The sequence below is a fragment of the Equus quagga genome, chromosome 22 (assembly GCF_021613505.1).
Source record: "Equus quagga isolate Etosha38 chromosome 22, UCLA_HA_Equagga_1.0, whole genome shotgun sequence".
NCBI classification, from domain to species: domain Eukaryota; kingdom Metazoa; phylum Chordata; class Mammalia; order Perissodactyla; family Equidae; genus Equus; species Equus quagga.
In genome coordinates, this window is record NC_060288.1 from 16906607 (window position 1) to 16921530 (window position 14924).

The window sequence follows — 14924 nt, forward strand, 5'->3', positions numbered from 1 at the left end:
TATTCACTTTTTAATTCTACTGGTTGGTGTATCATTCTCTTCACCAACTTCCTGATTGTATTTGAAAATAGTCTTTAAGTAAAGGAAAAAGAGTCACTATTCTGCTTTTTAGAAAAGGAGAGTAGAGGCCAAATGCGGGGAGCAGATAATTAGCTTTTCCTGATCCTACAGCATGCCCTGCAGGGAATGCCAGTTTTAAGTGATCACTCTGGAATGAAGCAACCAATCAAAAGTTTTCCCAAAGCTTTCCATTGCAGAGCTGATGCTGTCATTTCAATACCCTTTAGTTTTATTTTGCTGCCAAATCAGTCACGTAACAACCATGAAGCAAAGAGATTGTTCAGATTATAAAGGTGAAGAATGAAATACATGTGTAAAACCAAAATACGGAAAAAATTTTTCCATAAAGTGCTCTTTAGGATTTTGACTTATATATCCATAACTAAGTATTTTTACCAGAGCCTTTTGAGAAAGAACACGGTATTTTTTCCATAAAAGGCACACAATATAGACTTCCTAATTACAGTACCCATGGATCAGGTGCTGTTGCAATAAATTCCATGACGTGTTTGGTTTGATCATGTCATTTTCAGCCACGGATACCACGGAAAACAACTTACTTTCCCTGTTTTTCTTTGATGGAATCGGGATTTGTACCAAGGAGCACTCCTGAGAGCAGGAACTAACATCTAAGATGCAATGATTCAAAGAAAATGTTGGCGGTCAGATTTTCATAGACTAGAAGTTCTGCAAAGTATAAATCTGTTTAACTCCACCACATAATCTTCATTTTATATCTTGAGCAGTTCCATTTTTTCTTGAACAGCTGCAACAGCCACATTTCTGGCTAGGGATTGTTCAGTGCTAGAATGTGAGGAAAACTAATCCATCCCTGTCTTAGAAGCTTGAACATTACTGAGACACCAATGTGAAACAGTCGAGTCATAACTCTGTACATGGTGTGACTGATCAATGGTCATAAATACTGAATCACTTCTGAGCTGTAAAAGAAATAGCCAAAGAAGCAAAGTTACATAGCATCAATTAAAGAAATTAATACTAATAATCAATTACACATTCTGAGGTGGTTTAGTGCTATGAATACAGAACAACATAGCCATTGAGAGTAGAATTGTATCCACTCAGAAGGGAACAAGGAATATCATGTTCCTATTCCAAGGAAATGGTGCGCGTGCACAAATGCTAGTGAAATCGCAAAGCCAACTTTAGATTTGGCTAAAGAGAATGCATTATTGTTTACCTGCAGATGTCCTTTTACTTGCTAACCATTTTAAATGTAAGCTCTTTGGCAGCAGGACCTGAATCAATGTTTCAATGGTGCCCAAAGTCACTAAATCATGCCTTTTAATCGGTGGGTACCTTTTGTTGGCTAATGAGGTTAAGCAATCTACTGACATTTCTGGCTCCACCATTTTCCTTTCATCGATATTTTTATCAGCTGGTAAATCTCTCTCAATTCTAAGTACCAGCCTAGATTCAAATGGGCTACCTACTGACCAGGTGTTGACTGTAGGAATAGTGAACTTCTCTGAAACATTTTGGAAACTATGTTGGCTTCTAGATTCAAATGGGGAAAGTGTGACTTCCTAGGAACAGAACGTGTATTAAAACGATCACAGGACAGGCAAGAGCATAGAGGAAAGAATCTTACAGGCAGTAGAATTGGTTGCGTAGTACAAGATTGTCAGAGACAGAACTCAGAAGCTGGCCCTCAATGTGTAGGGCCTTATTGCGACTGCCTAGACACAGTCACAAGGGAGTAAGCCAATCTATTTCATAATTTATTTGGGTTTCTGAATACTTTTTTACTCCTTCTTGTAGAGCATTTATTATATCATTCTTTAATTATTTGATTTATGTTTCTCTCTCCAATTAGTCCACAAATTTTCAAGACCCGATAACAAGCATTCGATAAATATAGGGCAGAGAGAAGGACAAGGAAAAGGGCAGGTAAGAAAGGTTTATTTCATTGCTTCCTGCAATATCAACTGTGTCATTGAATTCCCTAAATGACGCATGAATTATGATGTCTCTCGGTTTCTGATTTATTTTCCCCAGTCTCTCTTCCCCTGAAGGGATGAAGGTTTCTTACAAAGACAATAGTTTATATATTTTTATCCTTTCATATATTTTGCCATGGAAATTAAGAAAAGACATATTCCCTCAAATGTTAATGACTATTACCCTTCCTAACAAAGAATAATAAAAAGAAAAAAATCAGATCAATGTCATCACATATGTCTGTACAATTTATGATTGATCATGCACACAAGAAAAATGAATTAGTGTTCTAATTTTATGTTTAGATACAATAAGCATCCTAGAAGAAGTTTCTCAAATACTAATTTGAAAAATACAGAGCATTATCCAGCTTGAGCATTTATTGGCTTCTCTATAATTTATTAGTAAAATATGAAAATATTTTCCAATTTGAAAATATAGAAAATTCATCTTAGTATATTTGACATAGTAAATGAATAAGAATAGCAACACAATCACTAGTCATTTAAGTAAATGCTAGATTAATTGGATTTTATGTGAAATGTTGTCACAAAGATAATTGTTTAAGCAATATGTTTAAACAAACAGAGGTACTATAGCACAAATGATGTTTGCACTTGGGCAAGTGTCCCACATCAGGAAATTTTTCAGAGATAAGATATGCAGAACAAGAGAGCTTGAATAATTTCTGCCAAATATTGTGAGAACAGTTTGTTCTTTTCCATTGCAGACGTGAAAAAAAGAAAATCCATATAAAATGTCACTGGCAATATGGGATTAGCCCTGTTCTAGTAAAAAGTAGGTCCCCTCAGGGCTTGCTCTAGGCAAAATTGTGAAATAGGAGGAGGAACAAGTTAACAGAGTGTGAAAATTCTTGGACTGAAGTTTGATTTTTGCATTTTATTCAATTTGTGAACTAAATGGCGACATGTTTGCCCAAGTCTCTTAATTTATCTGTCTTAGCTTGATTATCTGTAAAAATAAATATCTCTGAATTACCTTCTAATTACAAAGAGCTTATAACTATGAGTCTGTCTTCTTTGGATTCCATCACACCCACATAGCCCTTTCTCCTACATGCTGGAAAGAAGACTCCTTTTTCAATTTCCAGTTACCAGCCTCTACGGACTTCTGCTGCCTAATGGCTGCTCAGAATCACTCACTATAATGTCTAATCCATAATTACAAGGATGTCTCTTGCTCTGGCATTGCCTTGGAAAAAAATCTTTCCTTATATTCCTTCACTAAAGTCAATGCCCACAAATTTGCTTAACTAATTTAAATCATAATTCTTACTTCTGGGAAAGTAGAAAATTAAGCAGGTAGGCCTACCACAGTATAAGGCATATACTACATACATATGTATTGAATGAATGAATAAATGTTTGTATATGACAAAATGGAAGTAGACTGGCAAATTAGTAATTCCAAAAAGTGGGGACTACCTAGTAAGGTATAAATTCATTTTCTAATTTCCAAAATAGTATCTTTTTGGAATTCAAGCTAGCTCAAGGAAGTTAATTGCTAATGGTTAAAATTTAAGGGAACATAGGGAAAATATTTACAGGCAGTTCATCCTTTGCAGCCTTTCTCAAGGTCCACTAGTAAGATACTGCTTACTCCTCTATAGCAGAGAGCATTCATCGCAGTCTTAAAGTTTCATACTTTTCTTCAAATTTATTCATCTCTTTCCAGTGCTTTCTAAAGTCAAATTTTTCACCTATCATTCTTTTTATCCCAGAAAACAAATTTTCTCTACATTGTTCAATAAAGTCCCTAAAAAGATTGCACATAGATGCTTAAAAGCTTACAAGAGTAAATAAAACCCTTCTCCTTTAAATCCTATGAAAAATGTATAGGAATAAATAAATTTATCTTGTAAATCATGCATTAAAGAAACAGAATAAGCCATAACATGTCTGTAAATTAAAAGGTTTGGTTTAATTGAACTCCCCCCCACTTCTTCCATTCTGTGATTCTGTCACCGTCATAACTGCTTAGTCACTTAATCAGATCTTTCTTCTCTGATTTAGCCTGATTGTGCAAGATTGCAGCACAAAATACATTAACCCATTACAGTGGACACGGATAAATCACAATGCCATGAGATGTGTAACCAAGATAGTGCCTTGACATATGGCTTTGCTGTTCATTTCTTATTCCCCATTGAGACAACTCAATCTATAGAGAGGAAAACTTCCCCACTGCTAGAAATCAGAAAGATGCCCTGCCTCGACCTTTCAAGCTTCATATTTCTATGCAGATGGTTTTGCTAGTCAAGTTCCCTGAAAAGCAGACTTTGAGATAGAGATTTGCATGTGGAAATTTCATTGGGGCAAACTCAGGATCAACACTTGCGGGAATTACAGAAAGCAGGATTGAGCGGAGGGAGAATTTGAATTCAGCCAGTTCATGGGGAGCTCTGAAGATAGGATGATCCTGAAGGGTTGTCCTGAATTAAAGCCAGGAGGATGGTTCTTTATAACCCTGCTTTGAGTAGTTATTAGATGTGGGCTGCCCCCAAGGAAAGTGGCTCCCTTCAATCCAGAGCAGTTTTCAGAGAACTCAGCTAGGTGTTCTCAGCTTCTAACACTTCCAGACCTAGAGGAATGAGTGTTTCAATCCCAAATAGGGGAGCTGGAGGTGTTCCACAGCACCCACTACTGATAGACATATAAAAGTGAGGTAGAAAGCTGTGCCAGCCCTTCCGTGTCACCACTGTTCAGGGTCCCTCAAACTAGATGAAGCTCATGAACACCAAAGCCACTAGACTCCCTTGTCGTTTCTCAGGGGATGGACCCACTTAGTTCTAACACACCCAATAGGACACTCACCTCCCTTCGCTAATCCCGGAGTAATTCTTTCACATGCTAAAAGTCACAAAATTTGTTTACTGGGGATGGGGAGATAACAGCCTGTCAAGATGATCTGTAAACTCAGGAAGGGATCCATTAAAGACAACTATCGAGGCCATGGTTCCCAGAATTCAAGATATACCTAGTTAATATCACCAGTTGACTTGATTATGAATCTAACTCATTTGATATCTCCTCCTCAATGGCATCACTCAAACCTGGCCCACCAAAATGGTAGGCAAGATGTTTAACTGTAGACACTCACTTTTTCTAGAGTAAAATTTTCACAGCTAAATGCCATTTTTTATTAGGATTAGAGGAGCATACACCAAAAAGATGACAAGAAATGTTGAAAATAAGGGAGTAGCCCAAAATGACTAAATTTAGAACATGTGAGCCAAAGAAAACACAGATAGTGATACATAATTCTTATCTAAAAATGTTGAATTTCAGACCAGCATGTTAAATAGACACGAGCAGAATATTATGTGATAATCACAAGCCTCTATGCACCCAGCAAATGTACAACAGTATAAAAGGAATGAAAAGCTGCCAGCAATACTGGGAGGAATTTAAAGCACCACTGAATTCATCAGAGATAACGCAACTTTTTTCAATAGATTATGCAGAGAAGAAACGATATGGAGAATCTGAATAATATGACCAACAATTTTGACAATCTTTACTAGTGCCAAGATCTCCATTTTTAATATTTTATTTCTTAAACAGTGAAAGAATATAATTGTCTAATGCTCATAAAATCATTATATCAAAATTCATTGTATACTAGGCCATAATTTAAATCTTGATAAATTCTAAAAGTAGACTCCTTTCAAGATATGGCCTCAAACTATAACACAGAAAATATAATAATAATAACATTGAGAAAAAAGTTGACATTGAAAGGAAAAAAGAAGACACTGCTCCATAATTCATGGGTCAAAAAAGAAACCAAAACTAAAATGGCAGCCTGTTTAAGTTAAGAAATCTATCCAATGCTGCCCAATGAGCATTCAGAAAATTGTCTTAAGTTGTTTTATTATTATGTAAGTTATTAAAATAATGAATTTATTTATCTCAAGAAGATTGGAAAAAATGAACAAGAAGAGACACCTGAAAAACTATAACGAAAGCTTTCGAATGCAAAATAGGTAAAGAAATTAGGAAACAAAAATACATTGAAAAGCCAAAATATAGACAAACCTAGGGCAAGGATGGCTTCTAAAAGACAAGAGTGAGGAGGGGTGGGAAATGGGTTCATGTTGTCAGAGATAAGAAAAGGGAAATAAGTAATCAGATTAAGAGGAAATAATAGGCTAATAGTTTAAAAAAGGAGATTCGTAATAATCTATATTCAACTGTATATTGTTATGTTATTTTGTAACAAAGAAAAATGTTCTAGCCATGTCATCCCACCATATAATCGTATACATTTATTAAAAATTTAAAAGTATACACATGAATTGTTACCAATGATTAACTCTAGGGGAATATAAGATTATAAAGGATTTTGTGTATTGTTCAAATTTTTACAACCTTCAAGCATTAATTACGCAATACCAAAATATCTTTTCCAATTTCAAAGGAAAATTAAAAATATTCAAAAGCTTGGATTTAATACTACCATATTTAATAGTTTCTATTTAGGAATGCAATGCATAATATTATCACTGATTTGCTTCTGTAAAAGAAAAAAAGAAATATGATATGTGCAAGCACCTGTGCCAAATAAGCTTAGGATTATCTGTTTGTTTTAAGTAAACAGTATAGAAGAGATGTATTGTCCAACACGGTGAAGTGAAGGGAACTCAGCAGTATTTCAATAGAATATTTGAAGGAAAGGGAATGAATGGCAAAGAGAGATGAGAAAGCTATGAATTTAACTACAGCCAAGGTCAAAGGTGAATGAAGGTGTATTTGAATTTTAGGAGAGGAGTACAGGAAAAAAGTCGTGACAGAAAAAGATTCTCGCATTCACTTTCCATTCTCTCTTAGTTCTGTATTTATTCATTCATCACACAATAATTAAGAATTTAATATATGCCAGGCACTGTGCTAAACTCCAGGAATTCAGAGTTTCAAGTCAGTCTCATTTTTAGTAGCTCATCGGCTGGTAGGGAGTGGAATGAGTAAACTGCAAATTCCTTATTCTGTAATATAGGGTGTTATGAATAGCACTTCTCAAACTTTAGCGTGCATTCAAATCACCTGGGGATCTTATTAAAACACAGGTCTCCCTTGGTACCCAATTTGGAATTCCAAATCAACATTATTGGTTCACCAACCACAGTTTGAGGTGCAAAGTTATAGCGCCTCTAACCTGTGCTCCCTCTCCACTGTACCTGCCCAAGGTGCAGACACAACTTCTCATTTTCCATCAACTTCTTCCCATTTCCATCTTCATCTTACTCCATTCTTTCTCCTTAGCCGAGCTCGTCCACAGCTGTCCTCAATTATGACTTAAACAAAGACATTTCACAACTGTCTCTAACCTGCCTCTGACTGTCAGACTCTCCTATCCAGCTGTCTGTAGGACATCTCCAAAGGCATCTCAAACTTAACGTGTTTAAAGATGAAGCCACTGTGCTCTTCCTCCTCCAACCACTAAGAAAGTATTGGCCATTTTGAGCATTTCATAGCTCAATGAATAAAGCATCACTTATCTAGTTGTACTAGCCCCAAATTTTAGAGACCCCCACCTTACTCAACCCACTTCCAAGTCCACTTGACCTCCTAGATTTATTTCTAATCTATTCATTCTCTCCTCCTCTATTACCACCAGCCTGGTTCAAAATTCAATCATCTCTCATCTAGATGTTAACAGTAGTCTCGAAACTGATTACTACCTTCCACTTCATCCCACCCAATCCACTCTCCCCATTCGTCAGCAACACTCTAGTCAAAGACTTGCCCTGCTTTCACAATAAAGAGAAAGCCTATTTCATTTATTTTTCAGGGGCTTCTTCTATTCCCACCGCTTTCCTCTGTTGCCTCTCCACAGTCTTGGTGGCTTTCCTTGATTGCCCTCACTCACAAGGCTCCCTCCTGACACATCTGTGCAGCTATTGTCTTTTGCCTGGAATGCTCTTCTGTTCTCTTTTCCCAGTTAATTTCTGTTCATTCTTCCTGTCTTAGCTTAATCATCACTTCGTAGAGAAGCCTTTTCTGACTTCCCTGTGTAGATCAATGCCTCTAATAGTCTCTCCTAACAGGTTTACCTCTTATTTATGGCACCTTACAACTGAGTTTCTTCCCCTGGTTTATATGATTATATGATTGATATCTTTAAGGAAATGAACAGTGCTTGATTTTATTTGCCATTTATTTCCAAGTATTAGACCAGCATTTGAACAAAGTAGAAATCAAGAAATACTTGGAAGAAAATGTTGATTAAAAACGGTCTGTGTTGGGGCCCGGCGGTGTAGCCGTTAAGTTTGCATGCTCCCGTTTGGCAGCCAGGGGTTCACTGGTTCGGATCCTGGGTTCGGACACGTGCACCACTTATCAAGCCATGCTGTGGCAGGTGTCCCACATATAAAATAGAGGAAGATGGGCATGGATGTTAGCTCAGGGCTAATCTTCCTCAAACAAGAAAAAAGAAAAAAAACTATGTCTAAACCTGCATGTTCCATATTCACAGCCAGATAACTGAGCAACCCAGAGACATGCTGCAGCCTCACTCCAGAGCCAGTCATTTCTATTATACAGCTCTCCACCAGGAAATTATTTTCAAATACAAAGTGTCCAGTAAGCATTTGTTTGAGTTAAATGAATAGCCAATGCAATGTACCCATCTTGTACAGAATTTAATCCAACTAGAATTTATTGAGCCCGATCTGGGCATGGCTGTATAATAAGCATCAGAATAAAATGTAACAATTTTGGTGTCTCATCAGATTGGTTAAAATGAATGTGTGACTCTAGTTTAGTGATTGAATTACTATCAGAATCCACACTCCATATGGCTCTTTTATTTGATTTATTCAAGCAATTTGTGGTATCTCATCTTGATACTATCAAACATATAGGATACAACATAATTGTAGTTTCTATTATGATTTTTGTGACAGATTGATTAAAATCACTTGAATAGATCAGCTGGGAACATTTAGAACCTCAGCATTTTATGTAAGCTTACCAACTTAGATTTATAGAGCAGACATAGTGGAAAAAGAGTAATCTATTCAGGATTTACTATAAACTAGGGTATACCCCTAAAACAGATCAATTTAGTTAACATTTTATTAAGTTTTTATTATATAGCGGATCCTAGATTAGGATGATGTGAAAATATCATCTTACATTCTCTTAGGATATTAAAAATCTGATGAGCAAGATAGATCAGTCAATGGATAATTAAAATGGAGGGGCTCAGTGCTATAGAAGATGTTTGTACAGATGACTACACAAACAAAAAAAGTAGGACATAATATTGGTATGAGGAAGAGGTTTAAATATGGCTGCCTTGAAAAAATGACTCCTAATATGAGTGTTCAAAGGTAGAAGAAAATATCTTTTTTTTTGAGGAAGATTAGCCCTGAGCTAACTACTGCCAATTCTCCTCTTTTTGCTGAGGTAGACTGGCCCTGAGCTAACATCTGTGCCCATCTTCTTCTACTTTATACATGGGATGCCTACCACAGCATGGCGTGCCAAGCGGTGCCATGTCCACACATGGAATCCAACTGGCTAACCCCGGGCCGCTGAGAAGCAGAATGTGCCAACTTAACTGCTGTGCCACTAGGGCAGCCCCAGAAAATATGTTCTTAGTTTTGGTGTTTGGGAAGGCGATCTGGGCAGAGGAATCATTTTGTAATTTCACTTGTGTAAATACAGTTGGTAATAATTGGAGGCTAAGTCTTTCAAATATTATAATGTTCTGAATAAACTCTTTTAATGATCTGAATGACTTTTCACTTGGGCTTTGTTTTTCTCACAAATAATATTTTCCTCTGCAAATAAAAGGTTGAATTATCATGTCCTTTACCCATACAGTCTACAGTAGCCTTTTGAGGACATTTAAGTCATCGTGCTAATGCAACTACATTTTTTTGGCAAGTGTGACTGGTCTGAGAAAGATATAAAGCTATTGAGAAACTATGACCCAATTAATAGAGTACTCTTACATCCTGTAAAAATAGTTTTCTTATCTTTTTTCAAATAAAAACATTGGATTGTATTTGTAGTTTAAAATCCAGTATGTTTCTCCCACAATGTCCAATATATGTTTGTTATTGACATATTATTAGGTTTGAATGTCTATGAGATATTAGATTTCTAGGTCATTGTAGTGATTGCTTCGTGACATCCTACCCTATCTGGCCCCAACAACTGCACACTCTAACATTGAGTCATCATTTTTTAAAACTTTATTGAATTGTAATTGACATAAACAGCACATATTTAAAGTATATAATTTAAGTTTTGACATATGTATACAATATAACACTATCACCACAATCTAGGTATGAACATATCCGTCACTCCAAAATATGTTCCCAGCCCCCAACACTTGTCTCCAGCAACCTCTGATCTACTTTACAACACTATAAATTAGTTTACTTTCTTTTAGTTTTATGTAAATGGAATCATTAAAAATGTACTTTTTTCTTAATCTGGCTTCTTTCAGTCAGCATAATATTTTGAGATTCATCCAAGTTGTAGCATCTACTACTTGTTCATTGCTTTGTATTGTTGAGTTTATTCCATTGTATAATGTACTAGTTTTTTATCCATTCACTTGTTGATGGACATCTGGGTTATTTCGTTATTAGCTATTATAAATAAATCTGATATGGACATTTATGTATAAGTCTTTGTAGGGACATATGCTTTTCATACATATTGATTAAATAATCAGGACTAAAATGATAGGTACATGTTTCAACTTTAAAAAATGGTCAAACTACTATATTCCAAAGGGTTGTATCCTTGTACATCCTCCATTGTATGAGAGTTCCTGCTCTTCCACACCCTCGCTGACACTAGTAAGATCAGTTATTTTAATTTTAGCCATTCTACTTGGTGTGTAGCGGTATCTCCTTGTAGTTTTAGTTCATATTTCCCTAATAACTAACACTAACGATGTTGAGCATCTTTTCATGAGCTTGCTTCCCATCTTTATACGTTCTTTGAGAAAATGACTGTTTAAACCATTTACTCATTTTTAACTGGGTTGTTTGTTTTGTTATTACTGAATTCTAAGAATACTTCATATATTCTGATACAAGTCCTTTAACTTATATATAATTTGCAAGTATTTTTACATACTCTGGCTTGCTTTTTCATCCTCCTTAACACTGTTCTTGAAAGAGCAGAATTTTTTCAAACTTGATGAAGTCCAATTTATTTCTTCTTTGATGGGCATTACACTTTTGGTATTAAAAAAACAACTTTGCCTAAGGCACAAAAGCCTTGGTTTTACACCCTATATTTTCTTTTAGGAGTGTTATAGTTTTAGACTTTACAGCCACATTTGAAATTTTTAATTTTCTAGTAGAAAAATTAAAAATGTAAAGAGAAATAGGTAAAATTAATTTTAATATTATATTTTATTTAGCTCAATATATCCAAAACGTTATCATTTTGACATCAGTCAATGAGAAAGAAGTGTTAACAATATATTTTCTTTTCTGCTTTATCTCCCCAAGTCCCCCCAGTAAGTACATAGTTGTATATTTTAGTTGTGGGTCCTTCTAGTTGTGGCATGTGGGGTGCTGCCTCAGCATGGCCTGACAAGTGGTGCCATGTGCATGCCCAGGATCCAAACCAGCAAAGCCCTGGGCCGCCGAAGTGGAGCACATGAACTTAACCACTTGGCCATGGGACCTGCCCCATTAACAATATGTTTTGTATTATTTGTTTATACATACCATGACATCAAAATCCAATGCATATTTAGTATTTACAGCACATCTCAATCAGCCATTTTTCAAGGGCTCAGTAGCTACATATGGCTAGCGGCTACCATATTGAATGAGTTGGATCTAGCTAATACTTTTGAGGTAATTTTCAGCAACAGCAGTAAATCAGTGTTAGGATTTGATTTGTTTGATGTGGTAAGAAGGCATATTTTATTCATATACCAACAGTAGTAAAGGCTAGAAATTATCAACAGTATCTTTGGCTATTTTGAAGATGTCTAGCCAGTAGGCTTATAGTTGCTGTGACTGATTCTGGCTCTGCCGCTTGTGAATTTTGAGATTTACTGAGGTTGTGAATATCCTTGTGCCTAAATACTCTAACGCACTAAATAAGCAAAATGTTTGTTGCTGATAATTCATAATTTGTTGTGAAAATCAAATAAGGAAATGGATATGAATATACAAAGAGGTAAAAACTATAAGATATCTAGAATTAAAATGAGAAACTTCTTGGATGAAAAACCACTGTTGAAAATGGCTTTAACCTTTGCTTCAGCTTGACTAAACTTTCAATGGGCTCCTTCCTGACTCTAGGCCCCCGACCTGTCTTTTCTTAGAGCATTTACTTTAGAAAACTTATAATTGTCCGCTCTTTCTTTTCCCCTTTAAGACATAAATCTTTTTAAAAGTCTGTTGCCAATTATGCAATCCAGGAATATCTTTCTCATGGACATGGGAGCCATCCCTTTGGAAGAAAATCTTCAAGGAAGAAAGCACTTCTATCTCCCAGTCTCTGTGGGAGGGTAGGAGCTAACTGATAAGCACCTTGCTGAGTTGTGGAACTACCAGAGGAAGTACAATTATCCTTTGGGTAAAGCCAACTAGCAAACAAAGATGGCCCATGTTCTTCTCACCCTGACGCTTATACACCACCCCGCTGTTCCCCCACCACCCCTGCACTCCCACCTTCTGTTTCAGCAGAATTGAGCTCAGACTTAGTTCTGATTTCTCTCCTCTGTTGCAGTTGCCTTGAATAAAGTCCCTCATCCCTGTTAAATTTTGTGGATGCAATTTTTGCTTTGACACGAACTTAATAAATCCACTTTCTTCTCTGATGTGAAGGAATCTAGATTTGAACTTTTAAGCTTTGACAGCCAATGCAGCTCATTTTCCAGGGAGTCAGCATCACATAATCAAAACAGCTCAATGTTTGGAAGATGAGAGGAATCAACTCTTTCTTCTTCTACTAGATCTTCTTACGACCTTGAAAAAGTTGCTGATACTTTGATAAAGGGTTTTCTCCTCTGCAAGATGAGAGGACTGGGTGAGCATAACTCTTAATTTGCCTTTGAATTCATACCTTCTTTGATTCTGTTCTTGCTGGAGCCCTGTTGATTATTTAGCTAACCCAGTGCATCCACGTTTTTAATTAGTTAATTCACATCAACTTATATACATGACATAGAGATTATGCTTTTTTAAGTCCAATGAACATTTTCATGTTTACAACAGGAAATGAATTAAATACGTACATTCCCTGAGGGTGAAAACGAGGTACAATTTTCCTTCACCTATAAAGCAGCTGCTCTCACTGTTTGCTGACTTGCAAATCATTACTGAATGCTTCAGCACATCTTTGACATTGTGCAAACTCAGCTCTTGGACTGCCCATAATCATTGGGCTCATGATTTGCTCTTTTTTATTACAATGGAGAAAAAGATGTGATTAGTAGTGTAAGTTGCACAATACATTCTTATTGGGACTCTAAAAAAGTATATGCTGTGATTTAAGTTCTCACCTTAAACAGAAACAGAAAAATGCTGTTTTTATATGATATCTGCTGTAATATCGAATACCCCTCTGGGAAATTAAAATTAGCATGTGATGCCTATAGCACCAGAGCTTTCATTGAAGCATACCTGGAAATAGGAACAGCGAGCCTGAGGAGAGCTTACTAGGAGCTACGTCAGCGATTCCCCCATTCTTGTGTACTTTAGAATTACTTAGAGATCTTTTAAAACTTCCAAAGTCCAAGCCACACCCCAGACCAGTTAAATCACAGTCTCTGGAGGTGAAACACAGCCTCAGTCTTTTTCAAAACTCCCAGGGTGTCCATTCCAAAGTGCAGACAAACATGGGAACCTGTGCACTGGGCTCTGTGCTAAGCACTTTGCACACGTGATCTCATGGTCCTTCTCACAATCACTCTAAGGTGCACCTCTTGTCATAAGCCACAGTCCGTAATTCTACAGTTGGCAATGTACTTGGAAGGAAAATTACTTTCTGGCAAATTCAATGGGTAAAAAAATAAGATACATGAGGAAGGAATTGAATGACATCACTTCAGCTCTCTAGGTGGCCCAGGGTCTGGACATTTGAAATCCCCAGCCATCTGAAGTGAGGAAAGGACTTCAGGCTATTTCCTGTTGCATCTCCAAGATTTGTCGTGGCAATGTCCAAAGAAAGACAGTGCCAACAGACCCAGCCTCTTCTAAAGGGGAATTGTATAGCAATGATCCATCAAGCATATTGAAGAGAAAATCTGGGCCTGGCTCTTATCAAAAACCTGGATGCAATAAGTAATATTCATAGACAATGATCTGAAGGATATACAGGTTTCCATGCCAGTGAGTCTAGATTTTTCCCCTGATGTGGAGAGCTGGCTCCCTCGGACTAGGTTTATTTGACCCTGTAGGATTGTTTTCACTGGATTGTATTTTGCCATGAAACTTGCAGCTTGGGCTGAGAGGTGTTGTAAGAAATATGTGCAGTACCTTTGTTGTCTAACATAAAGCTCAGTAAATGTTTCAGGGTCTATCCACGGGAGCTATTTCTTCCCAGTTCCGGGGTCAGGAAAGGCTGTGCTCTCCCATAGGAAATGGTGTATTTTCACTTTATCGACAATATAAATTTTGTAATTCCACTTTTTCCCTATGTGTCTGGACCAGGAACTTTGGACCCAAATTTGTACCCCTGCTTTATAATCAAAAAATCTAGATGTATAAAATTTTACATATTAATATTGCCTCTGAAATAATATTACTGCCTTTTATTACCTTTACCATCCCTGGTTTCTTATTTTTAACATATAATATTGTGTGTGCTTCACAAGCTACCTTGTCTCTTATAAATACATTTATAGATATTTATTCTTATAACCCTTACAGCCTGTCTACCTCTAGC